The 17,222-nt window shown below is 38.8% G+C and overlaps 1 protein-coding gene across 2 annotated transcripts in view; it reads right to left on the bottom strand.

The window, feature by feature from the left end:
* Positions 1–17,222, bottom strand: part of IMPG1 (interphotoreceptor matrix proteoglycan 1) — a 94,162-nt gene that overhangs the window by 28,072 nt on the left and 48,868 nt on the right. The gene's annotated exons all lie outside the window — the stretch shown is intronic.

Below are 17,222 nucleotides of genomic sequence, written 5' to 3'. Positions count from 1 at the left end.
GAATTACTTACTGCCCAGTGAGACACAGCACATCTAGGGACCAGGTGGTCAAAAAGGACTAGGTCAGCAGGTGGTGGCACACCACAGATGGCTTTGGGGTAGACTTGGATCCCACATCCCCATCTGGACCTCCCAGACAATTAGCTGTGCTCTTTTGGCCTGGAGTTTTATTCACCTTCCAATCATGCAAACCTGAATTTTATGTAATTGGATTTTTGGGGGGATCTCAGCTTATCACATTTTGGTAGTTTCATCAATTAAAATTTAAATTATGCTTTTCCAAAATTGGATAATCTGACTGAATAACTTGCCTATTTGCAAAATGATATGGAGACCGTGAAGATGTGGGTTACACATATAATTTGAACTTTGTATTGGCCATACAACTAAATATTGGGTAATATTTAAAGGTTTTTTTCATTCCTACATGATGATACCACCACTTTGCATTGCTTTCTTGAGTAAGTACATATTGAACTACTGAAGTCCATTCCCTTTTTGGTGCAAAATTAAAATCAGTAAGTATTTATGAACTAAGAAAGTGGTTATATGAAGCTTTCAGATAAAGATATTGGTGGGTTATTAAAATATTCCAATAAACCTAAACCTAGAGCCACTGATAGATAATATTTAAGGCATTAGGTAGATCAAAACAGGGAGCTTTCTGTGAATACTTTGGTGGCATTTTGGCAAATATGTGGGAAAGCTGTGTTAAAGTCCAAATGCTAAGCATGATGAATGGACTGTCTGGATGCAGATATAATCTTTGGACTCTCAGTCAGCTAATTTACTAGAGTGCAATCACCCAAACTGAAAATCCAAGTAATAAACAGCTCTGAAAGGTAGAATCATATTACTTTTATTAGTTTCTTAAAATAAAACCTGTCTGTGGAGAATTTAACCAGATTTCAGAGAAGCACGCCCTTTTCTTCCACCTGGGGAGGATGCCTGAGTGTGTCTACCCATAATTCACTCAACTCTCAGAAATGATGTTTTGTAACATCCAAGATCTTTCTAGATATACACTCGTAGTTTTATTCAAATCTCTATTGCCATGGACTGAATGTTTGCATTCTCCCAAAATTTATATGTTGAAATCCTCATCTCCAATGTGACAGTATTTGGAGGTAGGGTCTTTGGGAGGTAATTAGGTCAGGAGGGTGGAGCCCTCATGAATGGGATTAGTGCCTTTATAAATAAAAAGAGACATAAGAGAGATGATCTCTCTCTCTCTCTGCCATGTGAGGATACAGAAAGAAGGCATCTGTGTGCTAACCAGAAAAAGCCCCTCACCAGGAATTGAATCATCCAGCAATTTGACCTTGGCCTTCCCAGCCTCCAGAACCGTGAGGAAGAAATTTCTGTCATTTAAGCCACCCAGTCTATGATGTTCTGTTATAGCAGCCCAAGCTGACTAAGACATCCTTGGAAAGATCTGGGATAAATAAGTTGAAGGCTTCAAGTACTATCAGTGGTTTGATTTGACTTTGTGCTGGGGGGAAATGCATTTGAATCTGAGTTCCTCAGTGCTCTTCCAGATGGTCAGGGTCAGGGAAGAAGCACAATGACAGGTGTCTTCTTTCTGCTCCAGGCCAGAATCTCATTACTCATACCTTTCTCAGTACAGAGATTTTAGTCAGATTAAAACAGTCTGTTGCATTATGTCATCAACCAGCAAACAAGAATTTCTAACTCTTAACCTTTGTGGCATCTTTTTAAACATTTTTTTTATTTTTTGGCTGTGTCGGGTCTTAGTTGCAGCACACGAGATCTCTTGTTCAGGCTCACGAGCTCAGTAGTTGTGGTGCGTGGGCTTAGTTGCCCTGCAGCATGTGGGGGGCACTTAGCTCCCCGATCAGGGATCGAACCTGCGTCCCCTGCATTGGAAGGCAGATTCTTTACCGCTGGACCACCAGGGAAGTCCCTGTGGCATCTTAACATTAATCATTCACATTCACAATAAACCCAACCAAGTTATTTCACTGATAGAACCGTTGGCTATTTAAATGTACATTGTTAGATAAAATACAGGATTTCCACTGGAACGTACTTATACTAAAACGTTATTTGTTGTTTATCTGAAATTCAAATTTAACTGGTTATCTTGTATTTTTCTTTGCTGAATCTAGCAGCCCTATTTAAGTGTGATTTTAACAGACCCCTCACAGTCTCTCAGCTTGATATTGAAACTACTAAGGCTATAGTCAATTCTTTTGAAACAAAATATCATCCAGACATTACCACCACTTATAAATGTATTTAAAATAATTATTCATCAGATTCTTATGCAAAAGACATGCCAGCAACAAAGGCCATCCTAACCCTAAGTTTTTACACTGCAATGGAGAAGGCAAGCACGAAAACCCAAGGCCATTTATTTCATCATGAGGTACGCAAAACAGACTCCAGATAACTTGACTTTTTAGCTGTCATGTTAGAGCATGCGTAGAGTTCTTATGAGGGCATGAGGTATGTTTATACGTATGTGTGCCCAGGGGGCCGCTGGTAGAAGCCCAGCTGCTGGGTGTAAAGGTAAAGGCTATTTTGGTCACTTTCTGGGCAGGAGATCTTCCCACAAACAAAGGCCACAGATGAAATGCTCCAAACCAGAGTGGTTGAACTCAGGTCCAGCTGAAGCCCAAAGTGAGATAAGCCGGTAACAGGTGAGGATGGGCTCAGTGGGGGCAGCCAGGAGCCCCACTAGTAGCCAGAGGAAGGCACAGAGACGTGTGAGGCAAGTGCAGATGAAAGATCGTCCTAAATGCTGCTGGAAAGGGTCACACATCTACATGTACCCATTAATCATAAACATCCGGTGGTCACCTGGTTTATGTTTAAAAACCTAAAAACAAAGATTCCACAGTCTCCTCTAGATCTTCAAGTGATGTGACCAGCAAGTTCTTAATTCTCTATCAAACAAATCCATTCTTATTTATCACAACAAAAAAGTCATCTTCTTTTTGGCATATTATAGAAATAGAACATATGTGTTTACTATTCATTCATTCAGCAAATAGATATTGATGGCCTACTATGTGCCAGACACTGTTCCAGGTGCAGGGGTACATCAGTGAACAAAACAGATGAAAGTTTCTTGCCCCAAGAAGGTTACTATCTAGTGGAGGAAGACAGAAAATAAACAAAATAAGCAAAGGGAAATATATTCTATACCAGGTGGTGATAAGAGCTAATGAAGTAACATGAAGCAGGAAAGAAGGTGGGAATGCTGGGTTTGCAATTTTATACAGTGGTCATTGAGAATGCAATATTTGAGCAAGACCTGAAGGAGGTGAGAGAGTTTAGCCATGCAGCAAATGCAAATGAGAAAGCCAGAGAAAGAAGGGTGTCTGTATTGCTCCAGGAACAGCTAGCTGTGAGGGCAGCATGGTCAGAATAAAGTTCTATACTCTCAGTTGAGAGTGAGGGTGACTAAAGATATTTTTAAACACATAAAGTCTCAAAAAATTCTTCTTGGGCACCCTTTCTTAGGATGTGTTTACCTAAAATGATAGGGTAAACCGAGAAATAGGAAGACATGGGGTACTGAAGAAAAGTTAGGGAAATCTCCAGGAAGAAGGTGAAGGGAAATCCCCATCTCAGAGAGATGGGTACTCGAGGTGTAAAAAGAAACTAAGTACATGCGATGCTTGTATCACCAAGCCCACTGCCATTGTACCAATTTTTTTTTTTTAACTTGAGAAAACTACTAATGGATGTGCTCCATAAAACAAGAGAGTGAACTCAGAGGGGCCTGAGATCTAGGGATCAGGGAATCCAACTCAGGAGAAAGGCCAAGGAAATTTTAAGGATGACAGAAAATGGAAATCCCAGGTGACAGCTGTCCAAAAGGCCTAGAGAGTAGTAGTCCAGGAGAAAGAGAAGGTCTTTGAAAATTGGAAGTGATAAGTTACCTGATGTGGAAAATTCTACTGGAAATTTCAATGCAAAATTTGAAAAGAATTGGCAATAAGTACAAAGAACATTAAGCAAATAAAAAAATCAAAGAAAACATTAATTCCAGGAAAACAGAAAGTAAACATATTTAGAGCAAATAGTTCATCTGTAAATACATAATGGAAATATTGAATATTGATTCAATAATAGTTATTACCATATTGATAGGGAAGGGTGTTGTAAGAAACTTAAATCCTTATTTGCAATAATAGGAAGTCAGTACATAATGTATAAAACAGATGAGTCAAAAGATGTATATTATTTAAGAATATGGCAAGAATAAATGCCAGAAGAAATAGCTGAGTTAAAAGGGAGTACTTTTGGTAAGTGGGACTGCACAGTGGGGAAGTGTGAGGTAGCAAAATGCTGTATTTGTCAGAATACTTCAATGATATGGCTTTAGAAGTATTAAACGTTTTATTTTGAGACAACTGAATATTCAAATGCAGTTCTAAGAATAGTAGAGAAGGGCATCAGTGAAAATGGCAGAAGAAGAAACTCCAAAAGTCAAGTTGTCCTTCACATTTGAAAGTTACAGGTAGTAAGTAGCTGGGATACAATAAGAAATATATATTTGCCTCAGCCTCCAGTTCCTGACACAGAGCTCTTAAATTTCTGAACCTTGAGCAACAGCTGGAAAAGTATGCCGTCAAACCCGTTCCAGGGAGAAATTGGGAGCTGTGTGTGTATGCCGGCTCCCTCTGTGCTGAACCCCAGGGGAAGGCCACAGGAAGTGCTTGGTACCCATTTAAAATTGCCTCTTTTGTCTTCTGTGGTTCTGGGGGACTGTGAATGCTGAGCTCCATTGGCTGTCAGAGCTGGGTGATTTGGGAATCAGTCCCTCTGATGGCAGCCATAAAAGTTGGGAAGCCAGTTTTTAGCTGGTTGATCAGAAGTACAAGTGACAGCCTGGGACTTTGGTATCTACAGTAGGGGGCAGTCTTGTGGATCTGAGCTCTTTATCTGTGGGCTCTGCATCAACTCCAGGTGTTTAGTGTCATAATTGAGTTGTAGGACACACAGTTGATGTCTGGAGAGTCGAGAATTGGTTGATATAGGAAAACTCCCTACACATTTGATATTAGAAGTGCTGTGAATAGAGAAGTAGCTCTTCTTTTAGTAGCCAGACCCTCAGGAGCTTTGATACCCTTCCTGAAGCAATTATCTGATGATACAGTCCAGCCAACTAAAAGATACATCAAAACAGAGAACTCAGGAATACAGAAGCTATGATAGAAGGTTTGAGATTGAGCCTTAAATCCATTTAAATATGGAAATCTGTCCAGGAAGCCATGGGAGTTGTGGCCGCAGAATCAATTTTAAATTTATAAACCTTGACAGTGTAATATACTCATCTAGTTATCAAAACTTGGGACGTGGGAGAGTGAAGATGGCTGGACTATGGGTGTTCTGATAGTCTTACCTTTTATGACAGTACATCAAAAATGCTGCCCAATGTTGGTACATACAGTGTAAATGAAATGACTCCAAATTAATATTTTAGGTAATCTTTTTCTTAGCCTTTAGGGATCTTTTAAGAATGAGTATCTCATAAAGTAAGGAAGAGGGAGACCCTCAAGATGGCGGAGGAGTAAGACTTGAAGATCACCTTCCTCCCCACAAATACATCAAAAATAGATCTACATGTGGAACAGCTCGTACAGAACACCTACTGAATGCTGGCAGAAGACCTCAGACTTCCCAAAAGGCAAGAAACTCCCCACGTACCTGGGTAGGGCAAAAGAAAAAAGAAAAAATGGAGACAAAAGAATAGGGATGGGACCTGCACCTCTGGGAAGGAGCTGTGAAGGACGAAAAGTTTCCACACACTAGGAATACCTTTCACTGGCAGGGATGGGGGCTGTGCAGGAGGGAAGCTTTGGAGCCACAGAGGAGAGCACAGCAACAGGGGTGCGGAGGGCAAAGCAGAGAGATTCCCGCACAGAGGATCGGTGCTGACCAGCACTTACCAGCCTGAGAGGCTTGTCTGCTCATCTGCTGGGGCGAGTGGGGGCTGGGACCTGAGGCTTGGGCCTCAGAGGTCAGACCCCAGGGAGAGGACTGGGGTTGGCTGTGTGAAGACAGCTAGTGTGCCACTGGCTAGCTAGCTAGCTGGGAGGGATTCTGGGAAAAAGTCTGGACCTGTCAGAGAGGCAAGAGACCATTGTTTTATGGTGTGTGAGAAGAGGGGATTCCTGCTCTGTGTGCCCACAGAAGGCAGAGCACCACCTAAGCGAGCTCCAGAGATGGGTGTGAGCTGCAGGTTTATTCCAGGAATGCAAGGATTCTTCAATATACACAAATCAATCAATGTGATAAACCTTATTAACAAATTGAAGGAGAAAAACCATATGATCATCTCAAAAGATGCAGAGAAAGCTTTTGACAAAATTCAACACCAATTTATGATAAACACTCTCCAGAAAGTGGGCATAGAGGGAATCTACCTCAACTTAATAAAGGCCATATATGACAAACCCACAGCCAACATCATTCTCAAGGGTGAAAAACGGAAACCATTTCCTCTAAGATCAGGATAAAGACAATGTTGTCCACCCTCACCACTATTATGCAACATAGTTTTGGAAATTTTAGCCATGGCAATCAGAGAAGAAAAAGAAATAAAAGGAATCCAAATCGGGAAAGAAGAAGTAAAGCAGTCCCTGTTTGCAGATGACATGATACTATACATAGAGAATCCTAAAGATGCCACCAGAAAACTACTAGAGCTAATCAATGAATTTGGTAAAGTAGCAGGATACAAAATTAATGCACAGAAATCTCTTGCATTCCTATACATGAACAACAAAAAATCTGAAAGAGAAATTAAGGAAACACTCCCATTGCAACAAAAAGAATAAAATACCTAGGAATAAACCTACCTAAGGAGAAAAAGACCTGTATGCAGAAAACTATAAGACACTGATGGAAGAAATTAAAGATGATACAAACAGATGGAGAGATATACCATGTTCTTGGATTGGAAGAATCAACATTGTGAAAATGACTGTACTACCCAAAGCAATCTACAGATTCACTGCAATCCCTATCAAACTACCAATGGCATTTTTCACAGAAGTAGAACAAAATATTTTACAATTTGTATGGACACACAAAAGACTCCTAATAGCCCAAGCAATCTTGAGAAGGAAAAACGGAGCTGGAGGAATCAGGCTCCCTGATTTCATACTATACTACAAAGCTACAGTAATCAAGACAGTATGGTACTGGCACAAAAACAGAACTATAGATCAATAGAACAGGAAAGAAAGCCCAGAGATAAACCCACACACTTATGGTCACCTAATGTATGACAAAGGAGGCAAGAATATACAATGGAGAAAAGACAGCCTCTTCAATAAGTGGTGTTGGGAAAACTGGACAGCTACATGTAAAAGAATGAAATTAGAACACTTCCTAATGCCATACACAAAAATAAACTCCAAATGGATTAAAGACCTAAATATAAGGCCAGATAGTATAAAACTCTGAGAGGAAAACATAGGCAGAAGACTCTATAACATAAATCACAGCAAGATCCTTTTTGACCCACCTCTTAGAGAAATGGAAATAAAACCAAAAATAAACAAATGGGACCTAATGAAACTTAAAATCTTTTGCACAGCAAAGAAAACCATAAGCAAGATGAAAAGACAACCTTCAGAATGAGAGAAAATATTTGCAAAGGAAACCACATAGGATTAATCTCCAAAATATACAAGCAGCTCAATATCAGAAAAACAACCAAATGCAAAAATGGGCAGAAGAATTAAATAGGCATTCCTCCCAAGAAGATATACAGCTTGCCAACAAACACATGAAAGGATGCTCAACATCACTAATCATTGAGAAATGCAAATCAAAACTACAATGAGGTATCACCTCACACCGGTCAGAATGGCCATCATCAAAAAATCTACAAACAATAAATGCTGGAGAGGGTGTGGAGAAAAGGGAACCCTTTTGCACTGTTCGTGGGAATGTAAATTGATACAGCCACTATGGAGAACAGTATGGAAGTTCCTTAAAAAACTAAAAATAGAACAACCATATGACCCAGCAATCCCACAACTGGGCATTTACCCTGAGAAAACCATAATTAAGAAGAGACATATACCACAATGTTCCTTTCAACACTATTTACAGTAGCCAGGATATGGAAGCAACGTAAATGTCCATCAACAGAGGAATGGAAAAAGAAGACGTGGCACATATATACAATGGAATATTACTCAGCCATAAAAAGAAATGAAATTGAGTTATTTGTAGTGAGGCGGATGTACCTAGAGCCTGTCATACAGAGTGAAGTAAGTCAGAAAGAGAAAAACAAATGCCACATGCTGACACATATATATGGAATCTAAAAAAAATGGTTCTGATGAACCTGGGGGCAGGATAGGAATAAAGACACAGATGTAGAGAACGGACTTGAGGACATGGGGAGGGGGAAGGGTAAGCTGGGACGAAGTGAGAGAGCAGCATGGACATATATACACTACCAAATGTAAAATAGATAGCTAGTGGGAAGCAGCTGCATAACACAGGGAGATCAGCTCAGTGCTTTGTGACCACCTAGAGGGGTGGGATAAGGAGGGTGGGAGGGAGGCGCAAGAGGGAGGGGATATGGGGACATATGCATATGTATAGCTGATTCACTTTGTTATAGGGCAGAAATTAACACAAGATTGTAAAGCAATTATACTCCAGTAAAGAGGTTTAAAAAAATAAATTAAGGAAATATTTATCTGAAATTCAGCAATTTCTTGAGTTTTATTTGTTTCATTTTCTTATGGTGAAGTCAAGTAATATTAAATGCAGTCCATTTTATTTGAGTGGCATTCCAGAAAAATTCCATGTTTGTAAAAGCCTTTCTATGTAGCCTGTCTATTAAAATGTATTGAGAGATAACTGGAAAAATAGATTAAATACTTAGTTATTTCTGAGTAGCACAGTTTTAATATTATTTTATTTTCTCTTTTTGGTAATTTTCTTCCTCCTTTAGCATTTTAAATAATGAGCATGTATGATTTAAAAGTAACAGTAATTACTATTTTTAAAAGTCTATTGTTTAGTCTAACATAATTATACACAATTTTTTGGAAATCTCCAATATTATATTTTTGTGCACCATGAAATATAGAAATACACATTACATAAAATACATTTACAGACATATACAGTTAAAAAATTTTTCTTATAGATGTTATTTTAGATTTTTGCGAACTTCAGATAAAAAAATAGCTCCTTGGTAAACTGAGGTAGATATGAAATTTCGCATGTATCTACTTATTAAGTAAGTCTTAAGCAGAGAGCCACCACAGAAGTAAAAATATTTTACTCCAAATCTTTGTTACCGTTAACATTAAAATAACATTTGGATTAAAACTGAAATTGTTAAGAAACTTAATTCCTACACCGTGGAGTGGAGGACTTCACTGTAGTTTCTTACAATATATTTTAGTTTGATGTTTCTATGGGGTTATGGCCTCAAAATCTAGTCTTAGACTCTTGAGAGGCAGGGAGAGGGATGCATTGGGAGTTTGGGACTAGTAGATGCAAACTATTATATATAGAACAGATAAACAACAGGTCCTAGTGTATAGCACAGGGAACTATATTCAATATCCTGTTATAAACCATAATGGAAAAGAATATGAAAAACAATATATAGATATATATAACTGAATCACTTTGCTGTATAGCAGAAATTAACACAAGGTTGTAAATTACCAATACTTCAACAAAATAAATTAAAAACAAAAAGAACCTTGAGAAGCAGGATTGAGGATGAGATGGGAGGAAACTAATATTTATTTGGCACCTGTTATGTTCTAGGTACTGTACAAGGGATATTTTAAAAAAATCTTCAGTTACTTTAAGCCATAAGTTTTCACCTGATTTTTACACTCTGCACTCACTACTTGATGTCTTTGAAATATCTAATTTTGTTTTCTTAAGTGATTAAAGTGAGTAATTAAGAGAGGCTACAAAGATGAGGGTCCCCTGACCAGAGGTCATTATCAGAATGAGCTGTGGATGTCAGTGTATTTTAACAAATCATCAAACAAGGCACATTTCTTTCCAGTTTAGTTTATTATACTTTTCCCCCATTAAACAAAAATGCCTAATCTGTGATATCTTATTAGACTTAAACCTTGCCTCATATAATATAAAAACTACAGAGCTCTGAGTCACACCTGATTACTTCCTCTCTTCATTGTAACATAATTTCTAATAGCTTTCAGTTTAGAATCAGCCCTCTAGGAGAAAATTGTACGACTTGGAAAAAGAGAACATCTATCCCTGGTTTGTTGGTGACAATAAAATTTGCCTTCACTGAAGAAATGAGTATTTTGGGACAAATGAAGTAAAGTGACATGGATTTGACGTGCAGTGATATTGTAGCTTTTAATAGCATGGTTATAGTTCAATTCTGAATGGTTTCTGAATCATTTATTCCAAGATTATGGAAAAGGTTGTGTTTTTCCAGCTTTGACTTGCAAAGTAAAATAATCAATATATTTTTCTCTCTACTAATAATAATGTACCTGAGAGAATGATAAAGATTAATATTACATATAGTGTGCATTTGGGACTGTGGAAGACCCACAACACATTACATGGTATGGTAACCTCTAATGGGGTCACTGATGAGCCTTACTTCCTGTTTTTAATATCCCTGTGCTGTCCCCTCCCACACTGTAGAGGCTGACTTCCATAGCATGCTATACAAACGATGATGCATGATTCTGAGGTTAGGTCATACAACATATTACTTCTTCCACCTCGTTCCCTTGAATCAATTGCTCTGGAGGGAATCAGTTGCCATGTTGTGAGGACACTCAAGCAGCCATGTGGAGATGCTTGTATGAGGAAGAACTGAGGCCTTCTTGAGGCCAGTTTGCAAGATGTGTGAGTCATCTTGGAAGAAGATCCACCAGCCCCTGTCAAGTCTTAAGATTATAGCCTCAGTTGACGTCTTGACTGCAACCTCATGTGCGACTCTGAGCCTGAACCAACCAGCTAAATTTTTATATAGATTTCCAACCTCTCCCAGTGGAGAGACAATAAATGTTTATTGTTGCTGTCAGCCACCAAGTTGTAGAGTCACTTTATACGCAGAGACAGATAACCAATCCACATAGAACCCCTTAAAGACTGGGCATTGCAGGATTTAAGTCTCCCAGTCTCTAACTCTGGCTTTAATCAGAATACCACAAAGGATCTGGCTTTGGTTTAGGATATTCTTTTTTTTTATTAAAAATTAAAAAAAAATTTTTTTAAATTGAGGTATACTTTTTTTTTTTTTTTGGCCACGCTGTGTGGCTTGTGGGATCTTAGCTCCCTAACCAGGGATTGAACCTGGGCCTTGGCAGAGAAAGCGCTGAGTCCTAACCACTGGACCACCAGGGAACTCCCTATTGAAGTATAGCTGATTTACAATGTTGTGTTAGTTTCAGGTGTACAGCAAAGTGATTCAGTTATATATATATGTGTGTGTATATATATAAATATATAAATTCTTATATATATTCTTTTTTGGATTCTTTTCCTTCATAGGTTATTACAAAATATTGAGTATAGTTCCCTGTGCTATACAGTAGATCCTTTTTGGTTATCTATTTTATATATAGTAGTGTGTATATGTTAATCCCAAACTCCTAATTTATTCCTCCTTCCTCTTCCCCTTTGGTAACCATACGTTTGTTTTCTATGTCTGTGGGTCTATTTTCGTTTTGTAAATACATTCATTTGTTTTTTTTTTTTTTTAGATTCCACCTATAAGCGATATCATATGATATTTGTCTTTGTCTGACTTACTTCACTTAGTATGATAATCTCTAGGTCCATCCATGTTGCTGCAAATGGCATTATTTCCTTCTTTTTTGTGGCTGAGTAATATTCCAGTGTGTGTGTGTGTGTGTGTGTGTGTGTGTGTGTGTGTGTGTGTGTGTGTATAATATCAGTATTCTAATCTGCAATGGGGACATTAGATGCCAGTCTATTTACAGGGACGCTTTTAGAACAGGGTGTGTGTTTGTGTTTATGGTGGGAAGAAGGGGAGGAGTGAGTAGAAGGAAGGACTGAGAGACAGACGTAGGTTTTGCATTTAGGAACATGGTTTCTATCCTCAGCGTTGCCGCTCTGAATTGTATTTACCTAATCTAGGTTGCCGTAGGCGACTTCCATGCTAGGTGTCCCCAACCCGACCAATTCAGTACCCCTTTTTCTAACAAATATTTGGTAATGCCCCCTTATGATCCTGAATGAGCTTCATCAAGAATATAACCAAGCAAATACACACTTTCAAAAAAGTCAATGCATTGTTCAAACTGTAACATAAACAAGGGGGAAGGGTGGGGGGAAGGGATAGATTGGGAGGTTGGGACTGACATGTACACACTGCTATATTTAAAATGGATAACCAACAAGGACCTACTGTACAGCACAGGGAACTCTGCTCAATATTATGTAACAACCTAAATGGGAAAAGAATTTGAAAAAGAATAGATAAATGTATACGTAAAACTGAATCACTTTGCTGTACACCTGAAACTAACACAACATTGTTAATCATCTATACTCCAATATAAAATAAAAAGTTAAAAAAACTGTAACATAAAGGAGAAATAAAAGGAAAATAATTTATAATAGCATAATATGTAATTCAAAAGGCATTATAGCACCATAAGACATAATAAAGCAGTTAGATTCCTATATGTACTTATACGTAAACATCTATAAACATCATTGTGGATTCCACAGCTACAATGGCAGACAGATTCAGATGTTGTATTGGCCACATAAACACAATGATCACTACTGTCATAAGAGAAGTAGTGATTTCCTGAATTGGTGGCTAACACTTCATAAAGTTCATTATACACATTGGCTGAATTTTCAGAAAGCTCAGGTTAAATTAAATTTTGCAAAATACGTTTTGCAAATTATACTTATATAAAAAAAGAAGTGTCAGGAAAGAATGTAAAGGACTTAAGTGTCTTATCTAGTGCACTTTCTGGGTTTTCTGATCTATACGGGTCTGTGCCTTTTATCATTTTTGCAATCTTTTAGTTGTAGTATACTTAGAGTAATGCAAATTATTCTTGTCCATGAAAGACAAAGGGTTTTCATCAGGTGGGATATAATTGACTATTTCCGTGTGGCTATTGGCCAGTTTTGCATAAACTTGTAAATTTTTTTCCTCATTTTTAATTGCTGATTGTGTTGTTTGAATTCTCCTTCAAACTGGTCATAACGTCTTACTTGTTTCCTTATTAGTAATTTGCTAAATATAATCTTTGACTTATGTTCATTTTATATTTGTATGAGAGTAATGATTTTACCTTTTAATAAAGTTTTACTTTAACAGGAGTTAGGTCCAGGCTTAGAAATTTACAGTTTTCTGCCCCCCCATATACATGAATATCTAGCAAGATATACAAAAGTATTAGTGGATATACAGACTGCCAACAAACACATGAAAGAATGCTCAACATCATTAATCATTAGAGAAATGCAAATCAAAACTACAATGAGATATCATCTCACACCGCTCAGAATGGCCACCATCAAAAAATCTAGAAACAATAAATGCTGGAGAGGATGTGGAGAAAAGGGAACCCTTTTGCACTGTTCGTGGGAATGTGAATTGGTACAGCCACTATGGAGAACAGTATGGAGAGAGACATTTTCCTAAATTCTAAACGTGCTCATTCAAGGCAAACAAACAAATACACATAGAGGTATTCATTTACCTGTCTTCAAATGCTTTCATTCGTTCCATCTATAAATGAAGTTGGGTAAGTTTTGTAAATGCTGTCTTTGGATGACATTTTGTGAACATTTTATTAAAATTCTGTGGATTAGCACTTGTTTCAACATTCCAAATAGAATAAAGCTAATACACGTGCTCTGGCAAGGATTTTACCTAACTTGACAATACAGAGAACCTGCCACGTAGCACGGGAGAGTTGTTATTTTTCCATCTCATTCATTGCCAAGCAAAAAAAAAAATAGAGACAGAAGAAATTGAAAATCGTCTTATCTTTTGGTTTACTCAGTGGTCAAAAGACATTAAATTTTCTCTGAGATTATAGAATCTAAAGACAAAGTTCCCATTTTCCTGACACATTTTTAAGGTCAGATGAATGATGTGACCTGTCTCTTTGAGCAGAAGTGTATGACAGTGAGTGGTTTGCTCAGTTGCCCGTGCGGACTTCCTTCTAGAAACTGACCACTGCATGCAACTTGTTATTTCCTGATGCCTTTAGGAATGCAGATTCATCTTCTTAAAACTTAAAAACTAAAGGAATTCATGAGAGTTTCTATCCATGTAAATGGATAGAATTCCCTTGTAAATGCTCTTGCTATTTCTACCTTAAGGACTGCTAAAATGTCACTTTCCCTCAATGCAAGAGGTGCTTCTTTGATTACAAAGCGGATTGTATTGTAAACTCCCCGAGTCTTCACAGCAGGACCCAAGGTGACATTCCTTCCCCACAGTCTCAGAGATGACCTTGTCAGCTCCTGGTTGCTCACTGGCCTCAGACCATTTGCACAACTGGTGCCTTATACTCTCTGTAAAAATGGGCAAAAGAGAGTCAGAAATATTTGCCTTCCCACCCTCATTGTGATATTACCTCGTGTGGGTCAAGGTAAGAGGACACGAGACAGCAATCCTGTAGCTATGAATACGCCATGTCCCAGTCACTCGAGAAGTGATACGGGTGGGAACGGGTGACTATGGGATTGGCTAGATGTCACTTTGACTGCCTCGCCCATGTCACCCTGGTGCCTCTCTCTCCGTGGCTTTCTTCTGCACAATGTTCTGTCTACTGTGTATTTCCTGCCCCCTTTTCTACCGTGGGCTCCTTCCAACTCCACAAATGCTGACCACCTCTTATCACTGATGACAAACACACCTTCACATTATGACTAAGGGCATTCCATCAGGCAGCCCTGCTTTCTCTCTGCGCCAGATGAATTGTCCAATTATGACCTGATTCTGCCCATTCTAGTCCTGGCTTTGCATCTTTTCCTGCTGACCTAATGTATAAAGCACTCTCTTTTTTTTTTACCTACTATGCTCATTCAAGACACACCATTATGGTTAATTTGATGTTAGTTAGGCCATGATACCCAGATATTTGGTCAAACATTATTCTAGCTGCTTCCGTGAAAGTATTTTTTAGATGAAAATAACATTTAAATCAGTTGACTTTGTGTAAAACAAATTACCTTCTATAGTGTGGGAGGGCCTCATCGGTTGAAGGCCTCAATGAACAAAAAAAGAAACCTGACCTCCCCAGAGGAAATGGAAATTCTGTCAGCAGAGTCCTTCCTGGGTCTCTGGTCTGCCAGCCTACCTTGCAGATTTTGAACTGCTAGCCTTCACAGTTGCATGGGTCAAGTCCTTAAAATCATTATGTTGACCTAGTTATGTGGCACAGTTTTCTGGATTTATCAACCTCTTCTTTTCTCCTCACTGTAAAATACTCGAGAGATCAATCAGAAGCGTTGCTAATAATAGATACTTATCAACCTTCCTCATTATGTAAATATGAACCAACAAAATTGGATGAAAGTGGCCATGTCAAGGGTCTGCGAACAAGCTAGGGCTGGCATCTCCTGGAATGTGCTCACTGGTCGTATGACCATAAAGTGGCAACAGGAAGACCATATTTGGACATCTGGGAGTGTGACCCAGACCAGCTTACTTGCATATAGTACAGACATTGCAGACACATAGATCACCACCACCCACTATTGAGCCCGTAACAGACGCTGCTCATAATCAGGCCAAGCTTTCTTGCCGAAGCCATTCATGGCTTCAGAATTCTTCATAATGGTTTTACCTCTTAACTACCACTCAAGTCAGTTCATTTTTGTCCAACTCCCCTTCTATCACCCAAGTCCAGGCCATCCACATTTCCAGCACGGATTGCTGTTAACACTCTTCTAACTGATGGTTTGCTTTTGCCCACCTCCAGCCAATTCCTCACAACGCAGTCAGAAGATCTATTTAAACTCAGATTTGCTGTGTCATTCCCAAGCTTAAGACCCCTTCAATGTTCTTAACAGGCTCATAAAACTCGCTGTTTCTGTTCATTAAAATGTTGAAAAGAGATTACAGAGACCACTACTCCGCATAAAACATTGGATCATAACTTGAGGACGGAATTGGGAAGAGCTGGAAAAAGGGTGGTCATGGAGGAGAGGTTTGAGAGAATGAGGGTTGAATAGCGCTGCAGCAGGGAGAGGGCATCAGATCAGTTCAACTGGGGGCAGAAAGTCAGAAAACACATTTTCTTGGCAATTGCCACAATTTGGGGCAAATTCCCAAATATAAAATTTGGAGGACAGCACTATCTCAGCTTTGATCCAATTTGAGAGTTGGAAGGCCTTCACGTTTCAGTTTTCTCTGGGCGTTGTGAAGATGGTATCTAGGGATGGAGCATAATTGCAAGCCCCTGTTGAATGGCCGTCCCTTCCTTCTTTGAGATGAGATTTTTCCCCATGGACCTCTGAACTATTTTTATTAGTGGCATATTCCTGCTGGGAAAATTCACTGTTTGGTCCTCAATTTAGAAATACAAGGAAGAAGAGGCAAACATGTTGACCTTAGTGGTGTAAAGTTCAGCTGAGTTTTTCTTACAAATCTTACCAAGTCTTAATTATTATCTTTTCATCTTGAAGTGGAGCAAATTAAATAACACCTTGGCCAGGCTCTTCTGGTTGAGAGTTAGGAAGTAAAATGTTTTGGCTGGGAGAGTGGCTTCTTGCATATTTCCTCCACTTCATGTCTCCACATGAATCCTTGTGGTATTAACACATCCCATGCGGTGGAGCTAATGAAAGTTGTTCAGCACTCTCATTTTGACAAAAGTATTTACCAATGAGGAATATCACCCTTCACGTGAGGCTGTCTCTGGAGATGCATGAGGACCGATACACAGAGAGATATATCCTCCAGGAGTTTACCGTCTGACACCAGAAACACTGATGGACCCAGTAAAGTTGACAACAGTAACAAATAGTTATGAACCCCCAAGCATGTGCCACACACTGTGCTCAGTGCAGGAGATTTTTTAAAAAGGATAAGAATACATTCTTTCACTTCAGGAAGTCAGTCTTGGAGGGACCCCAGAGATGCATACCAATTATTTCAATACTGAGTGGTAAATGCCTGATGGAGGTATATATACTTTTTTGTTTTAGAGTCAGCGAAAAATGGTAATTATGGGTCTTTTCAGGCAGCAGTTGGG

Source organism: Pseudorca crassidens, chromosome 13, assembly GCF_039906515.1.
Source record: "Pseudorca crassidens isolate mPseCra1 chromosome 13, mPseCra1.hap1, whole genome shotgun sequence".
Taxonomy (NCBI): domain Eukaryota; kingdom Metazoa; phylum Chordata; class Mammalia; order Artiodactyla; family Delphinidae; genus Pseudorca; species Pseudorca crassidens.
Note: the sequence above shows the minus strand (reverse complement) of the source record. Positions and strands in the feature narration are given on the sequence as shown.